General features: G+C 40.8%; 1 protein-coding gene and 1 non-coding gene across 3 annotated transcripts in view; both read right to left on the bottom strand.

Annotated features, from left to right (window-relative positions):
• Window positions 1-25,970, bottom strand: part of PACS1 (phosphofurin acidic cluster sorting protein 1) — a 157,598-nt gene that overhangs the window by 68,155 nt on the left and 63,473 nt on the right. The window lies entirely within an intron of this gene.
• Window positions 18,471-18,576, bottom strand: LOC120364848 (small nucleolar RNA U13). The gene has a single exon (XR_005579984.2). It is a non-coding gene; the product is annotated as a small nucleolar RNA U13 (small nucleolar RNA).

The raw sequence follows: 25,970 nt of genomic DNA, 5'->3' as shown, positions 1-25,970 counted from the left end.
TATATCAAATTCAAAACCAAGCAAAAATAAATGATTAATTGTGCGGGGAACTACATGTAGAGTAAAACTAAAAAGAAAAAGATGAAACCTAAATAAAGTGAGGTAGGGATATTTGAAGGAAACAAGGCAAGGATGTCTAGTGCATGGCAAATAAAGACAGCTGTAAGATGTGAGGTCAGGCCAGGCATGGTGACTCCCCGCACTTTGGGAGGCCGAGGCAGGTGGATCACCTCAGGTCAGGAGTTCAAGACCAGCTTGGCCAACATGGTGAAATCTCATCTCTACTAAAAATACAAAAATTAGCTCGGCATGGTGACGAGCACCTGTAGTCTCAGCTACTTGGAAGGAGAATCACTTGAACCCAGGAGGTGGAAGTTGCAATGAGCCGAGATCATGCCATTGCACTCCAGCCTGGGTGACAGAGTGAGACTGTCTCAAAAAAAAAAAAAAAAAAAAGATGTGAGGTCACAGGCAAATGGAGGCTGGACCATGCAGTAGAGAACTTTATTTTGCTTATGATGGAAAGCCACTGAAGAAGTATAAGCCAGGGGGTGATAGAAAATGATTAGTGCAATATCACCCTGCTGCTAGGTGAATAATGGACCAAAAAAGGGGAGGGTGGAAACAGGAAAACCAGTTGGGAGGCTTGACGTGGTGGCCCAGGAAAGACAGGAAGAAATTTGTTCTGAAGTAGTAGTGAGCTAGATGCAAGTGTAGAACTCAAGAACACTGACACAGTTCACAGGTCTTGTCGATGATGAAGTGAATGTGGGGCATGGGGCAAATAGAAAAACTGAAAGACATTTCTGGGCTTTTGGCTTGAGCAACAGGGTGGAGGGTAGATGGGGGTGGTGCTGTTTAATGACTCAAAGGAGACTGGGAGAAGTTTTGGGGTGAATAGGGCAGAAAAGTCAGGACATGTAAATTTGAGACATCTTAAATATCCAAGTAGAAAACTGAAATGCTATTAAGCCAGCTGCCTATATATGAGTTTTGAGCTCAAGGGAAAGATCAGCCTAGAGAGACAGATTTAGGAGTTGAGGCATAGAGATGGTATTTAAGGCACTGGGACTGGCTGAGATCTTCATGAGGAGAGTTCAGGTAGCAAAGAGAATAGGGTAAGAATGGAACCCTGGCTGTTCCAAGGTTGGAAGTCTGACAGAGGAGAAAGGACCAGCCTTTGACTGAGGAGCTGCTGGTGAGGGAGGAAAACTGGAAGGATGTGCCTTCACAACTTAAGAGAAGAAAGTGGTTGAGAAGATGTGTCAGATGCTGCCGAGGAGTGAAATAAGCTGAGGACAGAAAACTCATCACTGCATCTGGCAGAATGAAGGATATTGGTGACTACAATAATAGACATTTCAATGGAGTGGGAAAAGCATTTGACTAAGGAATCCATCTTAGGAAGAAAATCATCTGCAGATGAAAGTGAGGGCAGAGGACAAGATTTCAAGCTAGAACAAAAGACATGCTGCACAGCAGAAGGAACCTGAATCTGCAGCTTGGTCTCCAGACTGACCAGCAGTGAGGCTACCAACTCAATTTCTAGCATAGTTTGTTAAGATGTTGGGACCACATGGTCTCCTCTAAGATCTCCTGTGGTTCTGAGAATTCCCTATTAAGAGAGAAGTGAAGTTTCACTTGAGAATACAGGGAAGAGAGGTGAAGGGGGACCTGAATGTAATGTCAACAAACTATAAACAATGTTTTAAAACTGTTATTTAATAAAATTTTGGCCAGGCACAGTGGCTCACACCTATAATCCCTGCATTTTGGGAGGCGGAGGTGGGTGGATCACCTGAGGTCAGGAGTTTGAGACCAGTCTGGCCAACAAGATGAAACCCCATCTCTACTAAAAAAATACAAAAAATTAGCTGGGTGTGGTGGCATATGCCTATAATCCCAGCTACTCAGAGGCTGAGGCAAAAGAATTGCTTGAACCTGGGAGGCGGAGGTTGCAGTGAGCTGAGATTGCGCCACTGCACTCCAACCTAGGTGACAAGTGCAAGTCGCCCTTTCAAAAAAAAAATAATAATTTTTTTTTTTTAAGTAGATCAGGTGCAGTGGCTCATGCCTGTAATTCCTGCACTTTGTGAGGCCAAGGCAGAAGGATCACTTGAGCTCAGGAGTTCAAGACCAGCCTTGGTAACAGCGAGATCTTGTCTCTACCAAAAAAAAAAAATAAATTTAAGAGACAGTAGTCTCACTATGTTGCCCAGGCTGGATTTAAACTCCTGGGCTCAAAGGATCCTCCTTCCTCAGCCTCCCTAGTAGCTGGGACTATACTCACAAATGAAAATACTTTTTTAAAAATAGATCTGGTGTCACTCTAGAACTACATACAAGAAAAATGACATAGCATACAACTGCACAGGTGCCCAGAAAGGTTCAATTATATCCTACCATATCATTACGCCAGGGTCACCGTGCTGTTTTTGAAATCATATAGATTAGGAGTTAATCCGTATCTCCTCTGTAATGAGACTTGAGTGATGAACTGAAAACGCATATGGAAGAAATCTTTAATGCGGTAGAGTCTGAAAGCTGCACAGTAATACCAAGAGGCTAAATATGATGATTTTTGCTCTTTTTTCCAATTATGGAGGCATTGCTGCACCCAGATTCTGCCACTTTTTGTGAACAGAAGAGCCAGGACAGGAAACACCAACTTGTTATTTCACTCTCTTTTCTTTCTCACTGGCATTCTCTCCTTCCTTTATTCCCCTCCTGCGAAGTTCAACTTCTCACAGTCTTACAATGCTTAAACAGAACAAGAAAACTGCAATTTGGATTCAAGATGTCTTTATCCTCAAAGACAATTAACATTTTAAAAAATAGGTCACAGGGGCCGAAACAACTTGCCATTTTACCTTTAAATGGCATATTTAAAAGTATTGTATAACCACTGGGGTTTTTTTGACCAGAGATGATTCCATCTTCCTCTGATTGCCCTATCTATCTCACCTCAAGGCAAGACCTATATTTTGCTTCAGAAACAAACAGCTCGACTCAGATACAGAAACCAAAAATAATCCTTAGACATTCCTGATAAAGGACTTCACAGACAGAAAATACCATTATCTTGCTGTTTGAAACCAGAAGACTTAGATTCAAATAATAGATATCACATCACAGCTACCTACTCAAAGATCTTCTATCTTGAAAAGAATAATTCTGGGATGTGAATGACTATCTTTAAGTCTACTGTTGGGATCCCAATACAAAGGTATAAATTTTAGACCTAAGATCCGAATAATCATCTAGCTTTGTATCAGAAATGTTAGCAGCAATATGAAAACAGCCTGTCCGTCCAGGCTGGAGTGCAGTGGAGCAATCTCAGTTCATTGCAACCTCTGTTCCCTGGTTCAAACAGTTCTCTTACCTTAGCCTCCCGGAGTAGCTGAGACTACAGGCATGCACCACAACCAGGTAATTTTTGTATTTTTTGGTAGAGATGGTGTTTCACCATGTTGGCCAGGCTGATATCAAATTCCTGACCTCAAGTGATCCACCCACCTCAGCCTCCCAAAGTTCTGAAATTACAAGCATGAACCACCATACCTGGCTACCAATAACTACTTTTAAGGAGAAACTGCAATACCCTTTTTTGTATTAATAGGAAATAAGACTTGTATCATTTTTAGATTTCTGGTTATTCAACAATGGCAAATTTAATGAATACTGTAAATTGGCTTGATACACATTCAGAGTCTTCAAAGTTTCCAAATAAAAAGGGTCATTTTATTACACCCATCAGGTGATATCTAAAATGGTGTCTTTGACTTCTCCCACATTTATTGCCTATAAAATTTTAACATTGCTTACTTGGTTTCACATAATAGATGTACTAGTCTTAGCAAATATATTTTTGTATATGCACATAAAAAGTATTTATTTTCCCACTGACAACTTAAATTGGTGCCATATTTTCATCTCCTAAAGCTGCCACAACAAATTACCACAAACTTAGTGGTTTAAAACAACAGTCATTTATTCTCTCATAGCTCTGGAGGCCAGAAGAGCAAAACCAAGGTGTAGGAAGGGATATGTGGCCTGCTCTAGGAGAGCATCCAGACTGGCCCCTTCCAGCCTCCAGTGGTTCCTGGGAATCCTGGGCATTCTTGGCTCTGTCACTCCAACCCTGGCCTCTGTCTTCATATAGCCTTTCTCCCCTGTGTTTCTCCTCTGTTTCTATGTCTTAAAACTCCCTCTCCTTCCTCTTACAAGAACATCAGGCTGGGTATGGTGCCTCATACCTATAATCCCAGCACTTTGGGGGGCCAAGGCAGGTGGATCACCTAAGGTCAGGAGTTTGAGACCAACTTGGCCAACATGGAGAAACCCCGTCTCTACTAAAAGTACAAAAATTAGACAGGTGTGGTAGCAGGTGCCTGTCATCCCAGCTACTGGGGAGGCTGAGGCAGGAGAATCACTTGAACCTAGGATAGGAGGCAGAGGTTGCAGTGAGCCAAGACTTCACCATTGCACTCCAGCCTGGGCAATAGAGAGACTGTCTCAAAACAGCAAAAAAAAAAAAAAAAGAACAGAAAGAAAAAGAAGAAAGAACATCAGTCATTGGATTTCAGGTCTATCCACAATCTAAGATTATCTCATCTGCAAAGACTCTCAATCCAAATAAGGTCACATTCCTAAGTACCAGGAGTACTCTTTGAGGATCAATATTCAACCCACTATACCAATTAATATCCATCAGGCTGGGCTCCTAAAATAATGTGTGTTTGCCTCTCATGGCAATCATCACATTCCTCCTGGAATCCAACTTGACTATGGAAAAGTTATTATTTATAGGAAGTCAATAGTGAATCTCTCAAGGCTATGAATGCTCACTCTCTAATTTATCTGTTTTGCAAATCAGAGTAAGGGTTTTTCCACAGGGAAAAAAAAATGTCGCCAATTGAATTTCTACTTACTTTTCTGGCTGAGATTTCAAGTGGGAATTTATTCATTGTCCCAATGAAATTAGAGTAATAGTATCATTTTTTTATTACCCACAATATACGCATTCTTATTTTTTACTTGAGTTTTAAACCATGGATTTATTCACTTTTTTTTTTCCAATTGCCTAGGAAGAAATTATTTTCCAGTCAGCTAGGGAGAACTAAGATTCTATCTACTCAAGTTATAATCTCCTATGGGGAAGTTGTAACTAGCTCTACTTCAGTTTCCTTTCTCCACTCTAGTGCCTTCTTTATTTTTATTTATTTGGTGGTTTTGTTTTTGTTTTAAAGACAGATTCTCGCTCTGTCCCTCAGGCTGGAGTACAGTAGTGTGATCTCAGTGCACTGCAGCTTTGAACTCCTGAGTTCTGGCAATCCTAACCCCTTCAGCCTCCTGAGTAGCTGAAAGGACAAGTGCATGCCACCATGCCTGGTTAATGTTTTCCTAATGCCACCAGTTCATGAAAATTACCTATTTGTGTATGTCTGTTTATCCTTTGTAGCACTTCTTGCCTGCCTGTACCACTCACTGGTGCTACATATATATATATATTCTCTATTTCAGAGGCTGATGAAATTTCTTTAAACTTCGGCCATACACACAAAGAGAAGAATAACAGCAACAACACACAGATGCTTACCTCTGCCTCGCCTATTCTAAATGCTCTACATATATTAGAGAGATGAACACAGATTAAACAGTGGACCCAAATATGAACCTAGGTAGGTGGCTTCAGAGTCCATGTTCTTAACCACAATGCAAGCAAGGCTGCCTCTGAGGGATGTGCCCAGATGCTAACACTGTTCTATTAGTGGTGACCTGACAGGCGAGTTTTTAAAAAAATGCTTTTTGGTCTGGTACAGTGGTTCAAACCTGTAATCCTAGCACTTTGGGAGGCGGAGGCAGGAGGATCGCTTGAGCCTAGGAGTTGGAGACCAGCCTGGGCAACATAGTGAGACATCATCCCGACCCTCATTCCCCCTGCCAAAAAAAAAAAAAAAAAAATTAGCCAGGCATGGTGGCACATGCCTGTAGTCCTAGCTACGTGGGAGACTGAGGTGGGAGCATCACTTTAGCCCAGGAGATTGAGGATACAGTGAGCTGTGTTAGAGCTACCATACTCCAGCCTGGCCGAGGGACCTCATCTCAAAAATAAAATAAAATAAAATAAAATAAAATAAAATAAAATAAAATAAAATAAAATAAAGCTTTTCTATATATCCCACATTTTCTATAAAGGTCATGCATAAATTTTTTAATCAGGAAAAAACATATTTTTTAACTTCCAATTTGGCCACTCCTGGAAAATCAGGAAAATACTTTTTAAACAAAAATTTCACAATCTGTGTGGGTATATCATAATGGCAAGCATACAACACTATGAGCCAGATCCTGCTATGTGTAATGTATATAATTGAATCCTCAAATCAATTATAATCTTTATTTTATAGATGAGAAAATTGAGGTACAGAAAAGTACAATAGCTTACCTGAGGTCATGCAGCCAGTGCCTGTCAGCCAGGATCTAGCACCAATCTGTGTTAACTAGGTTAGGCTGTCTAAATTAGATATAAAACTTCAGTACCAAACTCCAGTCTGAATTACAGTCACCCTGCACTAATGTGTTGAAGGACAAACACCATGTCCAACTCTTATTTGAATCCAACTCCTAGCACAGTGGTTTAAAAGAAAACAGGAAATATGTGGCTTATTTAACTAAACAATAACCTTTACCATTCAATGTAAATATACTAAGGGAAGAAAATAAATCTGCTTTACCACACTAAGAATTAAAAAATCCAAGTGTTTTCATTCTGCAGACTTAATTGGACAATACTAGCCCAGATTAAAGGGCATTTAAATTACCCCTTTCTAAACAGTGTCACAAATGCAGAATATTTCTCCCTTTGCCACTGGATGAGCTGGGCATGTTGCCAGATCTTTTTCTAATTAGGTCCTGTGGTTAATTTCTTAATCTGCTGATGTTTCCTTACAGCTTGTTAAATGTAAAGATAGTTGGACTTTTTCCACGGTTTCTGTGAAAGTGGAGTAATCGTCCATGCCAGTCTCATAAGGGTGGACTGATCAACATTCAACAGCTGCCATCCTTCACTTATCAGATCAGCAAATACCACCTGCTCCCCAACCCCCAAAACTGAAAAACCTATGACAGTCTCTTGGCCAGGCTGTGGGGAAGCAGGCACTCGTACATAGCATGTGGGATTTAACTGCGGCACCCCACAGAGGGCAGTTTGGTAATGTCTCCTTGCATATGGGCATATTCTTTGACCTAGTATTTCTACTCTTTTTACAGACATATGTTGTCTGTAATAGTGGTAGAATGGGAAACCTAAAATATCTATCAACAATGACAAGTATGCAGCTGTGAAAATGGGGAGATGGGATGGTGGGGTGCACCTGTGGTCCCAGCTATTCAAGAGGCTGAGGTGGGAGGATCCCTTGAGCCCAGGAGGTTGAGGCTGTAGTGGATGAATGAGGACATTCTCTCTGTACTGATGTGAAAAGATCTCTAAGATAAAATGTTAACTGGAAAAGCATACAGAACAGTGTATAGCATGTTGGCGTTTATGTAAAAGCATGAGGGAAATGAGACCAAATAGCTGTATTTGCTGGTATATGCATAAAGTAACTGGAAGGATTAACATAACAGTGGTCACCAGAATGAGGTAGAGGTGAGAGTATGGAAACAGGACATTTTAGAAAACCCATTAATGACAGCTGCATAGTAGGCTTACAAACAGTCCAGATTAGGAGGAAGGAGGACTCTAAGTAATTTCTGGAAGGGGAATTCCATGCAATAAGTAGAAAAAATAAGTTTGAGAAAACCTGGGGCTATCATAAAGCATATTTATGCCAACAGGAAAGAAAAAAAAGCAAGTAGCAATTAGAAATCATAGAGGATGTGAGGTTTGGGCTTTAAAAGGGGGAAAAAAAAAAAGAAAGAAATCCTAGGGTAAAAAACCCAAAAGAAATAAAATGTGAGTCAAAGTAAAATATGACATGATTTTAAATAACTAGTGAAATTCATGAAAAAAATGCCATTTTATCTTTATCTTAGGAACATTTTCATTTCAGGGAAGAAAATGTTAACTTCTGAGCCTGTTTCATAAAAAAAAATAAGAAAATGTATAACTATTAGAAATACAGTCAGCCCTCTATATCCATAGGCTCCACATCTGCATATTCAACTAGCCGTGGATTGAAAATATTCACAAATAAATAAATAACAGTATAATACAATACAATAAAAAACAGAGCCAGGCATGGTGGCTCATACCTATAATCCCAACTACTCAGGAGGCTGAGGCTGGAGGACTGCTTGAGCTCATGAATTGGAGGCTGCAGTAAAATATGATCATACCACCATACTCCAACCTGGGTAACAGTCAGAGACCCTGCCTCTTAAAAAAATAAAAATTAAAAAATAAGCGGGCCAGGCGCAGTGGCTCAAGCCTGTAATCCCAGCACTTTGGGAGGCTGAGGCAGGTGGATCACGAGGTCAAGAGATCGAGACCATCCTGGTCAACATGGTGAAACCCTGTCTCTACTAAAAAAAAATACAAAAAATTAGCTGGACATGGTGGCACGTGCCTGTAATCCCAGCTACTCAGGAGGCTGAGGCAGAAGAACTGCCTGAACCCAGGAGGCGGAGGTTGCGGTGAGCCGAGATCATGCCATTGCACTCCAGCCTGGGTAACAAGAGCGAAACTCCGTCTCAAAAAAAAAAAAAAAAAAAAAAATAGGCCGGGCGCGGTGGCTCAAGCCTGTAATCCCAGCACTTTGGGAGACCGAGGCGGGTGGATCACGAGGTCAAGAGATCAAGACCATCCTGGTCAACATGGTGAAGCCCCGTCTCTACTAAAAATACAAAAATTAGCTGGGCATGGTGGCACGTGCCTGTAATCCCAGCTACTCAGGAGGCTGAGGCAGGAGAATTGCTTGAACCCAGGAGGCGGAGGTTGTCCAGCCTGGGTAACAAGAGCGAAACTCTGTCTTAAAAAAAAAAAAAAAAAAAAGCTGGGTGCAGTGGCTCACCCAGCTTATTTTTTAATGTTTATTTTTTTAATCCCAGCACTTTGGGAGGCCAAGGTGGGAGGACTGCTTGAGCCCAGGAGTTGGAGACTGCGGTAAGCTATGACCATGCCACCACACTCCAACCTGGGTGACAGAGCAAGACCCTGTCTCTTAAGAAATAAACTACACACAAGGGCAGGCATGGTGGTTCACACCTGTAATCCCAGCACTTTGGGAGGCAGAGGCAGATGAATCACGAGGCCAGGGGTTCGAGACCAGCCTGACCAACATGGGGAAACCCTGTCTCTACAAAAACACAAATTTCAGCCAGGTGTGGTGGTGTGCGCCTGTAGTCCCAGCTACTCGGGAGGCTGAGCCAGGAGAATAGCTTAAACCCAGGAAGCAGAGGTTGCAGTGAGCCAAGATCGTGCCACTCACTCTAGCCTGGGTGACAGAGAAAGACTCCATCTTGAGGGAAAAAAAACACAAAACCAATACACACACACACACACACACACACACACACACACACAAGTAAAGTGTAATAACTATTTACACAGCACTTAGTGTGTATTAGGTATTACACGTAATCTAGAGATGATTTAAAGTATACAGGAGAATGTGCATAGGTTATAAGCAAATATTATGCCATTTTATATACAGGACTTGAGCATCTGAGATTTTGGTATCCCTGGGGTTCCTGGATCCAATCCCCAGCTGGCATCGAGGAACAACTATATACTTAATTTGTAGGGTTACAGTCACAATATTTATATATGATAAATACATGCTATTCATTATTTTTCAACTTTTAGCCAGGAGGAGAACTAACTAAATATAATGGCATTAAAGGAACCAGAAACAAAAGTATAATGAAAACATTTAAAGTTACAAAAGTTACCAATTAAAACACTGAAAACAAAAACATAATTTCCATATTTAAGGGAGTAGAGGAACAAAAACAGAGACCTGTACACTAAATTTTCATCTTTCCTAACAGAAACTTAACTGATCTTTTATAAAGCAATAAAAGAGGTAAAAACAAATGCATAGTCATGTCCCATGGGTGGAGCCTCTCCCTAGCTCAGGGGCTGATTCTGGTTGGTCCAAACTGAGCATGGCAGTCTTATTCCAAATGAGATATATTCTAAGAACAAAAGAACTGCAAAGAAATATTCATATGCATTGAGTAATCATATTGCTAGTAATAATAGTGGTATTATTTGAAAATACTATATGCAGTATAAAGCAAATAAATAATTATATTAAATATAAGTCCACAACATACGTCAATTTTAAAGGTAGCTGTAGAACTAACGCATCATTCTAAAAACAGGTGCATAGAGGGAAAGGGTCAAGCCCTTTATTACTTTCGGCTTGCTGACTCACTCTATTCATGGCTATACAATAGCTGCTGCAACTCCTGTCATTACATCTTCAACCACACACCAACATCCAGAGGCACGAAATAAGGACTTTCTTCCTTAGGTCTCTTTTAGAACATAATTTGTATTTGTATCAATGTATCAGGTGTGTAGACATTTTTAAAAAACCAAACAGTTGTACTATAAGGCTTAATCAACAAAGAAAAGTCTCCTCCTTCATCTTGAAGACATTCTCACAGGGTTAACAAGAATTCTGGACAGAGATGTAGTCATAAATAAGCACTAATGGCCGGGCGCGGTGGCTCAAGCCTGTAATCCCAGCACTTTGGGAGGCCGAGGCGGGTGGATCACGAGGTCAAGAGATTGAGACCATCCTGGTCAACGTGGTGAAACCCCGTCTCTACTAAAAATACAAAAAAAAAAAAAATTAGCTGGGCATGGTGGCACGTGCCTGTAATCCCAGCTACTCAGGAGGCTGAGGCAGGAGAATTGCCTGAACCCAGGAGGCAGAGGTTGAGGTGAGCCGAGATGGCGCCATTGCACTCCAGCCTGGGTAACAAGAGCGAAACTCCGTCTTAAAAACAAAAACAACAAAAATAAATAAATAAGCACTAATTAGGCTGCATTTTGGCCCACTTCCTGGTAACTGGAAGTCACACAGCACTATATACTGACCATTTGCATCCCATGTTCCTCCTGATAGAATTTCTCCTGTCAGAATTGTTAAGTCTTTCAAGAATTAAGATGTTTTTCAGATCCCGAATTCCAGTGGAACAACTGACACCAACCAATTTGAAGACCTCCCCCCACAGAAGAACGAATCAGGATGAGAACACAGTTTCTTCATCTCCCTGTCCCATGACTTCACCCTGCACTCCTTAGCCAGTCACCAATCTCCACACTTTGGCTCACTCCAAAACCCTTAAAATCCCTATCCCTGAACTCCTGGGAAGACGGATTTTAGGCTTCCTTCCACCCTGTCTCCTGGTTCAGCATCACTATCATAACACTCAGCACCTCGGGTTATTGATGCTGCTGTGCTGGGCAACAAACCTATTATGGTTACAATTCCTGCCCACTTCTCAGAGGGAACTAACCCTTTTCAACTCTTTTGGTATTCACCTTTGTATTTCTAAATAACATAAAGAATAATCTAAAGATAGATTTAAGCATTCAAATAAAGCTTTTATCTAAGTTTTTCAATTTTAAACATTATCTACTGCAGTCCTCCAACTTAAAATTAAGATCTAGTTCTCTGACACCATAGACACACATGCTACCATTCCTTCATCTTCCCAATAGTTGTGTGGTAATATTTTGTTAAATCAATATTTGGTATTGGCTGGGTATGGTGGCTCACACCTGTAAAACCAGCACTTTGGGAGGCTGAGGTAGGTGGATCACCAGAGGTCAGGATTTCGAGACAAGCCTCACCAACATGGTGAAACCCCGTCTCTACCAAAAAATACAAAAATTAGCCAGGCATGGTGGCGGGTGCCTGTAATCCCAGCTACTGGGGAGGCTGAGGCAGGAGAATCACTTGAACCTAGGAGGCAGAGGTTGCAGTGAGCCAAGATCATGCCATTGCACTCCAGCCTGGGCAACAGAGCAAGACTCCATCTCGAAACAAACAAACTAAATTCAGTATTTATATTATTATGACTATGTAAATACTATCCTGTTTAGTTACATGCCATGCTATGACTATATTTCTTCCTTTATATAGATTTAAAAATATTTTGGAGATTACCTTTTTCTTTTGGACTTTTTAATTTTTAAATTTTCCAACAGAACTCTAAAATTTCTCTTCATACAATTACATTATATAGTCTCTGAGTCTCATTTTTCCTAGGCGACCTCTCTCCTACAACCCATCTCTCCTAGGCCTGGGCCAAGTAAATACTTGGCATCCTGGGACTTCTCCTCACCAATACCTTGAGTATTCCCTTGTGAAAAGGGGTTCCTGGACTGAATCCCTTTTCCTGGATTCCACATCTTCCTTCCTTAGTTTACTCTCTAGTCTTGGAAGATCACAACCTCCAGATGGTCTGAGAAAAGGCAGACAGCAGGTAAATATTTTGAGACCCTGAATTTCTTTCTTTCTTTTTTTTTTTTTTTGAGACAAGAGTCTCACTCTGTCACCCAGGCTGGAATGCAGTGGTGGGGTCTCGGATCACTGTAACCTCCACCTCCCGGGTTCAAGTGATTCTCCTGCCTCAGCCTCCCGAGTAGCTGGAATTTTAGGCATGCACCACCATGCCCAGCTAATTTTTGTATTTTTAGTAGAGATGGGGTTTCACTATGTTGCCCAGGCTAGTCTCCAACTCCTTACCTCAGGTGATCCACCTGCCTCGGCCTCCCAAAGTGCTAGGATTATAGGCGTGAGCCACCATACCTGGCCGAGGTCCTTCAAAATTTCTGAAAACATTTTTATTTTCACTCTTGATTTGACAGTTTGACTGAGTGTAGAATTACACACTGAAAATTTTTCCATCATTTTTTAGATGGCATTAATGTATTATCTTTTAGATCCCAGTGCTATTGTTAAATGGTCTAATGTCACTTGTTTTAGATCATTTTTATGTGACTTTTCTCTCTTTATGATGACCTTTAAAATCTGTCATCAGTGTCGTAAAATTTCCTGACAATGTACTTTTTTGAGGGGTCTTTTTCATTCTGGACTTTGGGTGAGCACTTATCCATCTGAGACCTTAATTTGGGGAAAACCTCTTGTGTTACTTCTTGTCCTTAACCTTTCTAGAACTCCAATAGTCAGATGTTGGACCTCCTAAGTATTCTTTAATTTTCTTTTTTCTTCCACTTACTGTCTGTCTCTTTGACCAACTGCTTTACTCTCTCTGTCATCCAGGTTGGAGTGCGGTGGTGCGGTCATAGCTCATTGCAGCCTAGAACTCCTGGGCTCATGCAATGCTCCCACCTCAGCTACCCAAATAGTTAGGACTAGGGGTGTGCCCCACCACACCTAGCTAATTTCTTGTATTTTTGTAGAGACAGGGTATCGCCGTGTTGCACAGACTGGTCTTAAACTCCTGGTCTCAAGTGATCCTCCTACACTGTCCTCCCAAAGGGTTGGAATTACAGCTATTAAGTCACCATGCCTGGCCTATCTTCCAACCTCTTTACTGCAATCCGCATTTAGTGAGGTTTTTCAATTCTCAAGAACATTCCTGTATAGTTCCTTTACTTGGCATCCTGCTCTTGCTTCCTTGATGCAACATCTTATCTCTTTGAGGAATTTGTTTTTCAAAGTGCAGGCCGGGTACAGTGGCTTACATCTGTAGTCCCAGAACTTTGGGAGGCCAAAGCCAGTGGATCACTTGAGCTCAGGAGTTTGAAACTAGTCTGCGCACAACAATGGCAAAATCTTGTCTCTAAAAAAATACAAAAAAAATTAGCCAGGTGTGATGGCATGTAACTGTAGTCCCAGTTACTTGGGAGGCTTAGGTGACAGGATCACATGAGCCCAGGGGAAGAAAGCTGTACTGAGCCAAGACTGTGATCATTCCACTGCACTCCAGCCTGGGCAACAGAACCAGACCCCATCTCAAAAGGGAAAAGAGGTGCGAAAGAGCTAACTAGAAATTCTGTGTGGATGAGCATCACTTGGTTATTGTGGGACCTCATAGCATGTGATGGGATAGGGCAATTCTAAATATCATGTTTGAGTTTTTTTCCATAGGCCAGTCAATTTCCCTACAGAGAAATGTTATAATGTCTTGGCTGAGGGGCTTATAAACGAGTGTTCTAGAAGCCAAGGATGGGTCAGTTTCTCTGAGGTAAGTCTTTCAATGGGCACAGATGGTGTCTATGATAACAAGCCCGACAGCCAGGACAGCAGGAGCCAAGACAGGAAGGTAGGTGGAAAGATCTGGCTGAACATACAGACTTCAACTTAATCTACTATTTTGGGTAAGAAACCTGCCTCCCACCCTCATTTATAACAGGGTTTCCCTAAGTTAGACTTTGACACACATATTCTTTGGGAATGGGGATCTGGGGTGCTAACTCTTCCACATTCAGACTTTCGTACATCTTATATTCACAGGTACTTAAAACTTATCCCAGAGAACATGGCCCACATGTGGCTGAAAACAGGACTGCTTCCTGTTAGCTTCCTCTACTGCAAATACTTGGTGGAGATGATAAAGTTGAAACCTAAATTACTCATCATATATGCACCTATGTTTCAGTTTTCAAAATTTTGTAGGTAAAATTCTGGCCCATTGCAATCTCTGCTCCCAATCTCTCCATCCTTACAGATTTGTAACTTTTTTCTTTTCTTTTTTTTAGGGGGGGCGGGGAGAGGGTGGTGCAGAGTCTTGCTCTGTTGCCAGGCTGGAGTGCAGTGGCACAATCTCGGCTCACTGCAACCTCTGCCTCCCGGGTTCAAGTGATTCTTCTGCCTCAGCCTCCCAAGCAGCTGGGACTACAGGTGAGCACCACCACACCCAGCTAATTTTTCTATTTGTTTTTAGTAGAGACAGGGTTTCACCATGTTGGTCAGGATGGTCTTGCTCTCCTGACTTTGTGATCTGCCTGCCTTGGCCTCACAACGTGCTGAGATTACAGGCATGAGCCACTAAGCCTGGCCTGATTTGTAACTTTTTAAAACAAAATTCCTTCACTATCATTTTAGTGGGGTTGGGGAGGCAGCAAACATAATCTATCCCATTTCTCCATCTTTTCTAAAAGTCCCCCCCGACCCCAAAGACATCTGTTCATTTGTCATTGGTCATAACTTGGTAACACCATCCTGCATAATTGAGGGGAGACAAAAGTATCAAACAAAGCAAAATTACCAGAACTTGGCGGCAGAACACTCTTCCTAGAAGAACATCACCATAGAGAGGAATCTGATACTGAACAAGACAGTCGTTCTGGAAAAGAGAATAAGCAACCTAAAGTATAATCATCGTCTAGTGAGTGAATACTAAATAGCTCCCTTTATTAAATCGTGGATTTTTAAAAAAATCAACTTTAGGTTGGATGCAGTGGCTCATGCCTGTAATCCCAGCACTTTGAGAGGCCAAAACAGGTGGATCACTTAAGGCCAGGAGTTCGAGACAAGTGTGGCCAACATGGTGAAACCCCATCACTACTAAAAACACAAAAATTAGCCAAGTATGGTGATGCATGTCTGTAATCCCAGCTACGCAGGAGGCAGGAGAATCATTTGAAACCAGGGACCGGGGTGGAGGTTGTAGTAGTGAGCCAAGATCACGCCACTGCATTCTGGTCTGGCGGACAGAGTGAGACTCTTTCTCTAAATAAACAAATAAATAATTACTTTAAAGAAGAAACAACTTTGTGGAGGATATCATTTACAGACAATAAAATTTACATTCAACATAACAGCATAACCACCCTCACAATAAAGACGCAGAACATTCCATCACCCCTGAAAGTTCCTTTGTGCTTCTCTGCAATTTTCCCTCCACCCAAGCCCCAAATAAGTTACTCATGTATTTTCTTGTCACTATCCACTGGTTTGTATCTTTTTTATGTAAATATACAGCATGTACACCTTTGGGTCTGGCTTCTTTCACAAAGCATGCTTTTGAGCTGGGTCTATGCTATGGTTGCCTGGAGCTCCTTCTTTCTGCTCAGAAATTACAAACATTTTCTCCCATATTGTACATTTTCTTCATTTCTTTCTGAAGAGCAAACACTTTAATTTTGATAAAGTCCAATTTAGCATTCATTTATTTTATGGTGTGTGCTTTTTGTATCCTACTTAGAAAATCTTTTCATACCCAAAAGTCGCATGAACATTTTCCCCAATAATATTTCCAGAAGCTTTATAGTTTTAACTCTTTTAGGGCTTTAGTCCATTTTGAGCTTTCTGGGTAGCATATATGGGCTAATGTTTGTTTTCTTCCACAAAGATACTCCGTTGCCGCTGTACCATTTGTTGAAAAGATGTTCCTTTCACCATTGAATTGCCTCAGGACCTTTGCTGCAAATCAATTGTTCATTTACGTGTGGGTCTCTTTCTGGATTCCATCCTCTCATTTATGTATACCGTATATCTTCTTTTGCCAGCACCACAGCCTTGTGGTGCTGTAAAAGTCAGTCCTCAATCTTTGCTAGCTTTGCCAGTTCTAGGTACTCTGCATTCCATAGAGGACTTCTGTCTTCTGGAGACTTTTTTTATATTCTAGTAGGCATGCGCCTGTGTAATTTGGCAGACAGCCAAGGATTTAGGCTGATCATACTCAGATTTAGGGGCTCACACTCTTTCATTTTCAAACCAGCTTTTCAATTTCTACAGGAAAAATTTTGATTAAGAATGTATTAAATCTACAGATGAATTTGTAGAAAATGGATGTTTATTATACTGAGATTTTCAACCCACAAGCCTATTTATACTAATATTTTGTAGTTTTCAGTATGTTTTACATACATTTTGTTAAATTTATTCCTAAGCACTTCATGTATTTAGATGATATGGCAAGTGGAACACTACATTAATTTTTTTTCCAGTTACTTTTTTTGGTATACTGACAAAAACACAAATGGTTTTCTTGGTATAATGATCTTGTATCCCATTATAGCTGTGAGATCCTACTGTATCTTGCTAAACTCACTTACCAGTCCTGGTAGACTTTTTATTTTTATAGTTTAGAGACAGGGTCTCACTCTGTTGCCCAGGCTGGAGTGCAGTGGTGCTATCATAGCTCACTGCAGCCTTGAATTCCCAGGCTCAAGCCTCTAGAGCAGCTAGGACTAGAGGTGTGCACCACTACAACCAGCTAATTTTTTAAAACTTTTTTGTAGAGATGGGATCTCACTATGTTGCCCATGCTGGTCTTGAATTCTTGGACTCAAGTAGTGCTCTTGCCTTGGACTCCCAAAGCACTGGGATTACTGATGTGAGCCACTGCACCTGCCTCAGTATTTTGAAGCTCTGTTATCAGGGACATACACATTGAAGATTTTTATATCTCTGTAAGATACTGACCTTTTCATCATTATAAAGTATCCTTCTTTATCTCTGATAATATTCTTTGTCTTATAATTTCTTTCTTTTGATGTTAACACAGTCACTTCAGTTTTCTTATGTGTACTCTTTTCATGGTATAATCTTTTTCCATCCTGTCTCTGTGTTTAAAGTATGTCTCTTCTAAGCAGGCAAAATATACAAATCTTACAACAGTAAGTTTCCATTTGCCCTGCCCCATCTTAGTGCCATTGTTGTACAATTACACCTATATATACATTATATGTTTAAAAGGGTTTTTTTATTTTAGTTTAGTTTTTAGGTAGAGAAGAGGTCTCACCATTACTTCTCAGCCTTTTGGCTAAGATCAAGTGAGAAAAGGTCTTACCATATTGCCCAGGCTGGCCTCGAACTTCTGGGCTCAAGCAATCCTCCCACCTTGGCCTCCCAAAGTGCTGAGATTACAGGTGTGAGCCTCTGTAACCAGCCTATGTGTACATGATAAACCCAGCACTACAGTGTTAAACTGTGCTTTAAAATCTTGTTTCTTATGTCACCAGCAGGCACAGTGGCACACGCCTGTAGTCTTAGCTACTTAGGACATTGAGGCAGGACAACAGCTTGAGCCCACAAGTTCAAGGCTATAGTGCACCATAACTGTCCTTGTGAACAGCCAATGCACTCAAGCCTCGGCAACACAGTGAGATCCTCATCTCAAAAAAAAAATCATATGTATCTTAAAGAAATTAGAGAAAAAAAATACATAGTCTTTTATATTTACCTACATATTTACTATTTCCAGTGCTCTTCATTTCTTCCTGCAGGTGAGCTACCATCTGGTATAATTTCCCTTCATTGTGAAAAATTATTTTAGTGTAAGTCTGCTGGCAATAAATTCTCTCAATTTTTGTTTTTCTGAAAATGTCTTTAGCCCTCATTTTTGAAAATGTGTTTCTCTGGATACTGGATTCTTGGTTGACAGGGTTTTTCTTTCAGTATTTGACTATACTGTTCCATTGTCTTCTGGCCTCCATTGTTTCTGATGAAAAGTCAGTCATATTTGTAACACTGATCCCTTTTACGTAATGTGTCACTTTTCTCTATCTGCTTCCCCTCCCCCTCACAAGTTCAGGTCAGAGGGGTAATTGCTGATGTTGTTACAAGGTTCAGAGGGTGGCACACCTCACACATGTGCATGAACACTCAATATCATCACACTCACGAGCTGCAAAAAAATTTCTATCTGCTATAAAGATTTTCTTTTTATCTTTGGTTTCGGCAATTTGACTATGATGTGCCTAAGAGTGCATTTTCTTTGTGCTTAGACTCCATTGAACTTCTCGAATCTATAGTGTTTTCCACCATATTTGAGAAGTTTGGGGATATCATTTCTTCAAATATTGTTTTTTGCCTATTTTTTCCTTCCTTTTCTAGGACTCCAGGTATACTTATATTAGGCTACCGGATATTGTCTTAGAAGTCTCTGAGGCTTTACTCACTTTTCTTCAATCTTTGCTCCTCTCTTCAGTAAATGGGATAATTTCTACTGATCTATCTTCAAGGGTAGAGATTCTTTTCTCTGTCATTTCAAAACCACTGTTATGCACATCTAGTGAACTTTATCTTTTGAGACATGTTGTCAGCCAGGCTGGAGTGTAGTGGCATGATCACAGCTCACTGCAGCCTCGATCTCTTGGGCTCAAGTGATCCTCCCACCTCAGTCTCCCAAGAAGCTGGGATTACAGGCACATACCACCATGACTGGTTCATTTTAAAACTATTTTATAGAGATGGGGTCTATGTTGTCTGGGCTGCTCTCAAACTCCAGAGCTCAAGTGATCCTCCTGCCATGACCTCCCGAAGTTGTAGGATTATAGGTGTAAGCCACTGCATCCAGCTTCCAGTGAATTTTTATTTCAGCTATTACTTATTTGACCTCTACAACTTCCAGTCTTTGTTTCCATTTCTTTGTTACAATTTCTCTATCTGTTCACTTATTTTTCCTTTAATTCTTTGATCAAATTTTCCTATAATTCTTTGATCACAGGATAGCTGCTTTCCAGTCTGCCTGCAAAATCCAACACTGTACCCAGTTAGAAACTCAGAGTCAGGCTCTATGGATTGCTTTTCTTCCTGTGAGTTACACTTTCCACTTTATTTACATGTCTAGTAATTGTAGATCGAAAACTTGGCATTGTAGATAAGATGTTATAGCAACTCTGGATTCTACTGTGTTCTTCTGAGGACTTTCTTTTTTTATATTCTAGTAGGCAGTTAACTTGCCTGGATTCAAACCACCAACTGTCTCTCCTATTGTATGCAGCAGCTGCTGTATCTGCTCAGCTCTTACAGCATCTAGCCTGGCTCCCTGGCATCTTCCATGCTCCTGTATAATTTGGCAGACAGCTAAGGATTTAGGCTGATCATATTCAGATTTAGGGGCTCACACTCTATGATTTTTGTGTTCTTGTGATTTCCTCCTAAGTTTTCAGCTGTTTGGGCAATTATTAGGGTTTTTCCTCTGAACCCCAAGCCAGTAGAGCTTTAGCTTTCCATGGCTGCACTGTTCACAATTTAGGGATATACTATTTTAAAAAGCATGACACTCACAGATCTCATCTAGTATAGTTCTGTCTTTTAAGGGTAGATTCCTCTCTGGCCTCTGCCTGCTTGCTTTGCTTGTTTCATTGGTTGGCTGGTTTTTGATTTTTGTTTTTGTTTTGCTGAGCTCCTTGGGATCTCACCTATACATGTGGAGTTTAACCGTCAACCAGGAATTTGGGCAGCATTTTCACTCAGATATGGGGCCTCACCCTTTCTGTAGTTCTCTCCTGTTTCCAGGATTCCCCCTGAACTTTCCAGCTTCTCTTCCATCTCTGACTTCTCTTCTCTGGCACCTCCCATCTTTAAGACTACAGTTTTCCACTGTCATTTCATTCTGCTGAAGCCACCATGGGTAATAATGCATAACTTCCGGCAAAAAAGTAAGAAACTTACAATTCTTGCTCCTTCTATTATAGTGTTTCAGGAGTCAACTCTCCTTCAAGTTCTAGGGATGGCTTTTGGATGCTTTCAGTTGTTTCTTATATTTTACTCAGATCTTTTAATTGTTATCTGTAAAAGGGTTTATGAACCACTTCACTCAATCTCCCTTAATGGAAATTTCCTCTAATCCAACAGAAAGTAATTTACTTTTTGGGTTTTTAAAAATAACACCTTACTTGGCCAGGCGTGGTGGCTCAGGCCTATAATCCCAGCACTTTGGGAGGCCAAGGCAGGCGGACCACAAGGTAAAGAGATCCAGACCATCCTGGCCAACGTAGTAAAACCTTGTCTCTGCTAAAATTACAAAAATTAGTTAGGCATGGTGGCTAGCTCTTTCTCCCAAAAATAACCATTGAGCCTGTAGTCCCAGCTACTTGGGAGGCTGAGGCAGGAGAATCGCTTGAACCCAGCAGGCAAAGGTTGCAGTGAGCCAAGATCATGCCATTGCACTCCAGCATGGGTGACAAGAGCAAAACTCCATTAAAAAAAAAAAAAAAAAAAAAAAGTGTGTGCATGTGCACATGCTCACACACACCTTTGAGTACATACTTTTGTGCTGCTCAATCACTTCTAAACCAAATGCATCACATTTAGCAACTGCTAAGTGGACACTTTTCCATGTTAAAACATATACAATGACATCATTCTTTTTTGTTTTGAGATGGTGCCTCACTCTGTTGCCCAGACTGGAGTACAGTGACGTGATTTTGGGTCACTGAAACCTCCACCTGCCAGTTTCAAGTGATTCTTGTGCCTCAGCATCATGAGTAGCTGGGATTATAGGCATGTGCCAACATGCCCAGCTAATATTTTTATTTTTAGTAGAGATGAGGTTTCACCATGTTGGCCAGCCTGGTCTCAAACTCCTGACCTCAAATGATGTGTGGGCTTTGGCCTCCCATAGTGCTAGGATTACAGGCATGAGCCCCCAAACCCACCCTGACTTCCTTCTTTTTAATGGTTATAATATTTAGTCAAAATAAATATACTACTTACTTAATCACTCCCTTTTTAATGGATATTTGACTTTTTTATAGTTTTTAGTTATTACAAAGTTATTGTAGTGTTTCTATCATATAAGTTCTTACAAGAAAGTGCTAAGTCAAAAGGATTAAACATTTAAATTTTTAATGGCAAGCCAGGGTGTGGCGCTCACACCTGTAATGCCAGCACTCTTGGAGGCCGAGGCAAGAGGATCATTTGAAGCCAGGAATAAGAGTCCAGCCTGGGCAACATGAGATACCCATCTCTACAAAAAATACAAAAATTAGCCAGGCATGCTGGTGTGTGCCTGTAGTCCCAGCTACTTGGGAGGCTGAGCTGAGAGGATCACTTGAGCCCAGGAGTTCAAGGCTGCAGTGAGCTGTGATCACACCACTGCACTCTAGCTGGGCAACAGAGTGAGACCCTGTCCAAAATAATAATTGATTCTTTAAAAGTAAATATTTATGGCTACTGCCCAACTAGCTTTCCAAAGGATTATGCCAATTATACTCAACAAACTACAAGAGAGTATCAGGTATTTTTTTTCCTCGTGTCTTCTGTTATTATGGCCGTATATTTCATTCCTACATTTAAAAAAATTATTTATTTTGTGGGTACATAGAAGGTGTATATATTCATGAGTTATTTGAGATACCCTGATATAGGCATGCAATGCATAATAATCACATCCGAGTAAATGTGGTATCCGTCACCTCAAGCATTCATTTATATTACAGGCAATAACTATACTTAGTTATTTTTATATTACAATTACTTCTGACTATAATTACCCTGTTGTGCTAGCAAATGCTAGGTCTTATTAATTCTAACTATTTTTTGTACCCATTTACCAACCCCACTTCCTATCCATTCCTCTCTACCCTTCCCAGCCTCTGGGACCCTTCTACTCTGTATTCTACATGTTTTAACACCATAATACATTGCTATGATTTTTGCTTTTTACTGTCAGTTACCACTTAGAAAAATTACATTAGAAATTTGTTATGTTTACCTACATGTTTACTATTTTTAGCATTCTTTATTCCTTTAAGTTGACTGAAGTTTCCATTGTTATTATATTCCTCTTGCCAGAAGAACATTCTTTACTACTTGAGCCTCAGCTATTTTTATACATTATCTTACATTTATCCATACATTTGGCAGTTTGGTGTTCTTCCTTTCTTCTTGTGGATCTGAATTACCGTCCATTAGTAGAATTTTCCTCAGTCCAAAAACTTCTTTCAGGTAGATCTGGTAGCAAGTAATTCTTAGTCTTTATCTAGGAATGCCTTTATTTTGCCTTCATTTTTGAAGAATACTTTTGCTAGATTATAAAAATTTTGATTTGGTTTTCTTCTTTCAGCACTTTAAATATGTCATTCCATTGCCTTCTGCCCTACACTGTTTCTACTGAGAAGTCAGCAAACATTCATACTGTTATAATCAAAAACTTGAGGAGTTACCTTTGTCTTGCTGCTTTCAAGATATACCTTTTTTTTTTTTCTTTTTTTTTTAAAGACAGGGTCTTATTTAGTTGCCCAGGTTGGAGTGCAGTGGTGTGATGTTAGCTCATTGCAACCTCCACTTCCTGATTCAAGTGATTCTCTTCCCTTGGTCTCACGAGTGGCTGGGACTACAGGCATTTACTACCACACCTAGCTAATTTTTGTATTTTTAGTAGAGATGGGGTTTCACTGCATTGGCCAGGCTGGTCTCGAACTCCTGACCTCAAGTGATTTGCCTGCCTCGGCCTCCCAAAGTGCTGGGATTAAAGGTGTGAGCCACCATGCCTGGCCTCTTTATGTCTGCCTGTTAATACTTTGACCAGGATATGCCTAGATGTAGATCCCTCAATATTTATACAATTTGAAGTTTTCAGAGATTCACATTTTTCACCAAATGTATGAAGTTTCTGGCTATTAATTCTTCACAAAATCTTTTTTCTCTGCCCTTTCTTCTCCTTTCCTCGTAGAATTCTCTGACACATGTGCTGGTATGCCTGATGTTCCACAGATCTCTGAGGCTCTGTTCATTTTTTCCTCTCAGATTCTTCAGATTGGCAATTTCTATTGATCTATCTTTGAATTCATTGACTTTTTTTTTTGGAGACGAAGTCTCACTCTGTTGCCAGGCTGGAGTACAGTGGAGCAATCTGGGCTCACTGCAGTCTCCGCCTCCCGAGTAGCTGGGATTACAGATGCGTGCCACCACACCCAGTTAATTTTTATATTTTTAGTAGAGGTGGGGTTTCACCATGTTGGTCAGGAGGGTCTTGATCTTCTGACCTTGTGACCCGCCTGCCTCGGCCTCCCAAAGTGCTAGGATTACAGGCATGAGCCACCGCTCCCAGCCTGATTCTTTCTTCTGTGTCTCAAATCTGCTGTTGAATCCCTGCAGTGAATTTTGCATTTTCTTTACTGTATTTTTCATCTCCAGAATTTGCATTTGGTTCTTTTTTATAGTTTCTATGTTTTATTGAGATTTATTGAATCACTGTCATCATACATTTCTTTAAATATTTAAACATAACATAGTTTCCTTTATTTCCTGAACATATCTATAGTAGCAGTGTTGAGGTCTTTGTTTACTAAATCTAACATCCAGGCTTACTCAGACAGTTTCTATTGACTGATTATCTTTCCTAAATATTAACAACCCTTTCTTGGTTTTCTGTCCCATTACCGTTACTTATTTGTAGCCATTCCTTACAGACACCTTGCATCATAATAAAAAAGAAACAAACTAGATGTTTTAGAGAACATATTGTAGCAACTCTCAATTGTAATTTTTTTTTTTTTTTTTTTTGAGACGGAGTTTCGCTCTTGTTACCCAGGCTGGAGTGCAATGGCGCGATTTTGGCTCACCGCAACCTCCACCTCCTGGGTTCAGGCAATTCTCCTGCCTCAGCCTCCTGAGTAGCTGGGATTATAGGCATGCGCCACCATGCCCAGCTAATTTTTTGTATTTTTAGTAGAGACGGGGTTTCACCATGTTGACCAGGTTGGTCTCGATCTCTCGACCTTGTGATCCACCTGCCTCGGCCTCCCAAAGTGCTGGGATTACAGGCTTGAGCCACTGTGCCTGGCCAATTGTAATTTTTTATGTGTTTTTTGTTTATTTCTTTAGTAATCTGCCTTGACTAAATCTACAATATCTGTCTCCCCTGTGATGTGTGGTCATTTTATATCTCTACTCAGGTTCTTTTCTTTTTTTCCCCCCAGTTTATTTTCTTTTCAAATTATTATTTTTATTTTTAAGCCTGACTTGCTAACACACAGCTTAGTGATCAGGCAATGATTGGTTAAAGGTAGTGTTCACATCTCTTGAGCCTGCTAGGCTTCCAACCTCTGCCCATGGACCTGTGCAGGGTTAAGGAGCACAAAGTTCAAGCAGTTTTCAGGTCTATCCCACTTTGACTTTCAGATTAGCCCTCCTGCACTTCCTCTACACATTCATGCAGATTCCCAGTCAACCTGGGACAAGTGGGTACCATGGGATCTCTCTCGTCTTACCTGCATGTGTGCAGGGGCTTCTAAGTCAGCCAGAAATGTGTGGACAGCCCTTCAAACCCCTCTATAACTGTCTCATTTCCAGGATCTCTGTTAATTACGTTTTTGGCTAGTTTGCCAGTCTGTTGCCTGACCCACTTGGGATAGCTCTCTCACTACCAGAACTGTTAGCTTTCCTTGTTCTCTTGCTAGTGAGGGTCATTACTTTCACTGTCAATGCCACCAGACAGGGGCTTTTCACCTGCTCCAAATCAAGCAAGTTCCCTCTGGCAGCCAAGCTGCTAGTTTTCATGGCTTGTTCCACCCTGACAGAACTATCACACCAATGATATGAGGGGATGGGAGTAGCCCCTACCATTGTAAGCGAGAATGTCAAAGCCTCCCATTGTTCTTACCCAAAGTTTGGCAGTTTCTCATGGATAAATGCTTCTCCATTTATATCTTGCATTTATTCTATTACAGTTGCTTTTCACAATTTTGTCTAGTATTACTGTTGTTTTGGGGGGAAAGACTTTCTGACTTCCTCATTCTAACTACTAAAGTCCTGATTCTGTCCTCAGCTACTTTTAAATGCCCTCTTTCATCTTCAAATGTATCACCCCATCACATGATATGAAAGTGCATTGTAAGTCAAATGTGAGATCATCAAGAATAATGAACAGGCTGGGCACAATGCCTCACATCTGTAATCCCAGCACTTTGGGAGACTGAAGTGGGCAGATCACCTGAGGTGATCTGAGATCAGCCTGGCCAACATGGTGAAACCTTGTCTCTACTAAAAATACAAAAAATTAGCTGGGTGTCATGGCATGTGCCTGTAATCCCAGCTACTTGGGAGGCCGAGGCAGAAGAATCACTTGAACCTGGGAGGCGGAGGTTGCAGTGAGCTGAGATTGCACCACTGCACTCCAGCCTGAGTGACACAGAGAGATCCACCACAAAACAAACAAACAAAAAATAATGAACATACTTCACACCAGTTGTCTAAGCTATTATACAATGCACTTCTAAGTCCTGAGCATGCAAAATGTAAAAGACTGCTGTACAACTCTATCTGGTCTAAAAATAAACCAAACAAACACCTGTGTTTCCT

This window comes from Saimiri boliviensis, chromosome 6 (assembly GCF_048565385.1).
Source record: "Saimiri boliviensis isolate mSaiBol1 chromosome 6, mSaiBol1.pri, whole genome shotgun sequence".
Lineage (NCBI taxonomy): Eukaryota > Metazoa > Chordata > Mammalia > Primates > Cebidae > Saimiri > Saimiri boliviensis.
This window is presented reverse-complemented; position numbering and strand designations above follow the sequence as displayed.